This window comes from Oryctolagus cuniculus, chromosome 11 (genome assembly GCF_051225735.1).
Source record: "Oryctolagus cuniculus isolate XC-2025 breed Fujian yellow rabbit chromosome 11, ASM5122573v1, whole genome shotgun sequence".
NCBI classification, from domain to species: Eukaryota; Metazoa; Chordata; class Mammalia; order Lagomorpha; family Leporidae; genus Oryctolagus; species Oryctolagus cuniculus.
In genome coordinates, this window is record NC_142877.1 from 76,999,524 (window position 1) to 77,003,630 (window position 4,107).

Below are 4,107 nucleotides of genomic sequence, written 5' to 3' on the forward strand. Positions count from 1 at the left end.
GGGCATGTAGTTTTTTTCATATGAAAAAGTTTGTAATATTTGATGTTGTCTTTTGTTGTTAAATTCTAGGAATGGAATGATTTGACAAAACAAATAATTTGTTACTTAATTGTTGGCTATTTCATATGTACTGTAATTCAAAGATTTCAAACATTTGAAACAATTGTGTGGCATTTTGTGTTAATAATATTTTAAATTACTATCATTATTTAACTTGATTTTCATATTCTCAGTATTATAATGAAGAATTACCCAAATGTGAGAGGTTAAAATATGTGTATTTATTTAATTAATTCTCACTTATAAAAGCCTGAGGCATGTGTTATCTATTTTTTATATCAACTCCTATTCTGTGAAGAATTTTAAACATAAAAAAGATACTCTACGTAATGTCATTTTACCTTTTTTTTTCAATTTAAGCTGTCTAGCTTGGATATATAATAGGGATTATTTTCCCTTTAAATTACTTTCCACTTTTATTCTACCTGTTCCTTCTTAAATCATAGGGAAGTTGCAAGTGTAAAATTGATGAGACAGAAATCATTAGAATGATATTTTACCATAATCATATTATTCCATAATTTTCGGTATTTTATATAAAATGATAATATATTCTAAAAATAAAATATGGTTTAATCTCTTTATACCAGCCTATACCTGAATATCTTTAAAAATACTGGTGAATATTTAGACACAAAATATTGATAAGATAAAAATGTAAACATTTCCTGAAGTCCATTTGTGTATATAAAATGAGAGAGAGAGAGACAGAGAGAAAGGTCTTCCATCCACTGGTTCACTCCTCAAATGACCCCAGTGGCCAGAGCTGAGCCGATCCAAAGACAGGAGCTTCTTCTGGGTCTTCCATGTGGGTGTAGGGGCCCAAGCACTTGGGTCATCTCCCACTGCTTTCATAATCCATAAGCAGAGAGCTGGATGGCAGAAGGAACAGCCAGGACAGAAACTAGCATCTACATGGGATGCCGGAGGTAGAGAGCCCACTATGCCACAGCGCTGACCCCTGTAATACTTTTTATAAGGACTGAAGTTTTAGAATTATTTATTCTGAAGTTATGATCCTGTGATTCCTCACACCTGGAATTATGGGAGAAATACACTATCACTTTCACTTTTTTATTTTAGTCTCTCTGTGTGTGTGTGTGTGTGTGTGTCAGTGTGTCTCAGAAGTTGAAGAGGGATTTTTTTTTTTTATTTCTTTTTGAAAGAGTTACAGAGAGAGAGAGAGAGAGATCTTCAGTCTGCTGGTTCATTCCCCAAATGGCCACAATGGCTGGAGCTGGGCCCATCTGAAGCTAGGATCCAGGAGCTTTTTCCAGTTCTTCCACATGGGTACAGGGGCCCAAGCACTGCTTTCCCAGGTGCATTAGCAGGGAGCTGGATTGGAAGTGGAGAAGCCTGGAATCCAACTGGCGTGCCCATAAGGATGCTGGCATAGATATTGGAGGTGATGTCTTTATGACACAGTACTGGCCCCCACTTGCATTTTTAAAGGCAATACACATTCCTGCATTCCTATAGTCTTCATTTGCATATCTTTGAATCAGTTCCTTTGCTTTAGAAGTTTAGTGTTCATTTGAAAGGACTCTATTTTGTCCATGTACTATAGCCAGAAATGACAACTGTCCATGCAACTACAGTATGGATGAAAATGGCAATCTGAAATAATATATTGAAAATATGAAGTAATTCAGTTTATCACCCTTCACCTTACTGTTTCAGAATTAAAGCTTACTTATAGTGAACTATGCAGTTGTATTTGTCATGTATTAATTATTTTATTGAAGCATTTTCTTGCTTCCTTTAGATATTACTTTCCTATCTTTTATCTCTTAAAATTATTTTCCTGCTTTCCAGTCAGCTTTTTTTTTTTTTTCAAAAAAAGTGTTAAAAATTTAAATTCAGTTTCAAGGAAAGATGTTGTTCCACATGTATTAGTTTGCTAAATTAAAATATCTGTTTCTTGATTCTATTATGTATAAAGTTATATGTGGAAAAAATATATCAAAGAGATATGACTATTTGAGTATAAGGTGAAGATTTATGATAAAAGCTAATTTATATTATTTTTGGACCACTCTGAACACAGCACAACCAGGACTTGAACCTGTACTTCAGGGTGGGATGCTGGAGTTCCAAGTGTTGTCTTAATCCTCTATGCCACAATGCAATACCTGTGCTTGTATTTAAGTTGTGTGCAATTGCATTTTTATTTTATTACTTAATTATGCAAGTAATACATACTATCCCTAAAAAGGCTCATGCAATCTGTAAAACACAGCTACATATAATCTTTTGCCCTCATACATACTGTCCTCTCCAAACTAGCCAATTAAACATTTTTGTTTGTTTTTTCTTCTAAAGAGTTACATGTATTTTTGAGCAAAGATTTATTATATGATTTATAATTTGCACAAAATATTCATTATATTTTAAGATATTACTATAATTTTCAGTTGCTTGAAAATTCAAAACCATGTTGATAACACTCAATTTTTACTTGACTAACTTCTGTAAGTAGATATAACTTTGAAAAATGTGGTCAGTTCCTGAATTTTTATGTCACTCATCAAGACCATCAGGCTTCTCAAGACAATGAATATGGCATTTTGTGTCAAACAACCTTTTTAATTTCAGCATCATGAACATAAAATGGTGGGCCTATGTGTTTTGTTGAATCATAAGAAAGGAGTTAGTGAAGCCCTCTTCTCAGTAGGGACAACATTATATCTGCATAGCATTTTTCAATCACCTGGATTAATGACCACTAATATTCCTCTGTCCCAAATCTTGTCAAATTCATCAATATTTCCTCTGGGGAGATAAAAATAAAAACTGAAAAAATGTAATGAAATATTCCCTACTGAACTCTTCAACACTTTGGCTCCAAAATTTCCGTGATTGGGTCTTCTGAGTAAGAAATATTTTGCCCTGTGAAAAAGTCCTGAAACTCAAGTTCACCGATTTCCACACCAAGTACACTGTGTCCCTGATCTGCAAAACATTTCCTCTCTACTGCTTTTCCATGAAGAGAAAAAATGCCCTCAATCTACTCTGCCTTTCAGAAAGGCATCCAGATGCTTCTTTAAAAGCTTATGTCCTTGTACTAGGTGAAAGGTAATTTTGCAGGTCACCCACTTGTCTTAACCATTCTTCCACAGTTAGTACTGTCTTACTGTGCTTCAGTATTGAGGTTCTCATTAATATCAAGTTAAGCTGGGGCAGGTGCTATGGCATAGCTGGTAAAACCACTGTCTGCAGTATCAGCATCCCAAATGGGCACTGGTTCAAGTCCCTGCTGCTCCACTTGGGATCCAGCTCCCTGCTAATGTGCCTGGGAAGGCAGTGAAAGATGACCCAAGTACTTGGCCCCTGTACCTACACAGGAGACTGGAAGAAGCTCTTGGCTCCTGGCTTCGTATCAGCCCAGCTCTAGCCATTGCGACCATTTGGAGAGTGAACTAGTGAATGGAAGACTCTCCCTCTCTCTGCTTCTGCCTCCTTGTAACTTTGCCTTTCAAATAAATAAATCTTTTTTAAAAAGTTAAATTTTTGCATAATCTAAAGTTTTTCGGACACCTTTGTCTCACAGGCGGATGTCTCCAATGTCTTTGCACAGGATTGGCCTCTGTTGTTCCCTCCCCAGAACCCTCAGCTGAAATTTTGATTCAAGAACATTGCACGTAGAGTCAGTGATTTACCCTCAACAGACCTAATGACTACTGATAAAATTGAAGAAGACCTTGATTTTCCTCACCAATTTATTTTCAGCATTAACTATCATAACTCTTTCTGGGCAATGGCAGTTAACGATAGAAGAATAAACCCTTCTGTCATTTCTTTCTATTTTGGCCTTGATGTCTATCTCTTGATAGAGGCCATAAGTCAAGAGTCATTCGCTAGGAGAGCCCTGACTAGGTAGAAAGCTAGGTTTGAGTTTATGTGTGTCAGGTGAGACACAATGAGTGAGTAAAACTAAAATGCACAAAAGAGAAGAAATGTATTACTCTCAGGTCCCAGAGACACTAAATGTGCTGAAAGGAAGCCAAAAGAAATGGGGAGAAATAGAGGGCTCAACTAGTGGGTGGG

The 4,107-nt window shown here is 36.0% G+C and overlaps 1 pseudogene; it reads right to left on the minus strand.

Moving 5' to 3' along the window:
- Positions 1–2,514: 2,514 nt before the first annotated feature.
- LOC100354271 (thiopurine S-methyltransferase pseudogene) lies at positions 2,515–3,219 on the minus strand (annotated as a pseudogene).
- Between the last annotated feature and the right edge of the window lie 888 nt (positions 3,220–4,107).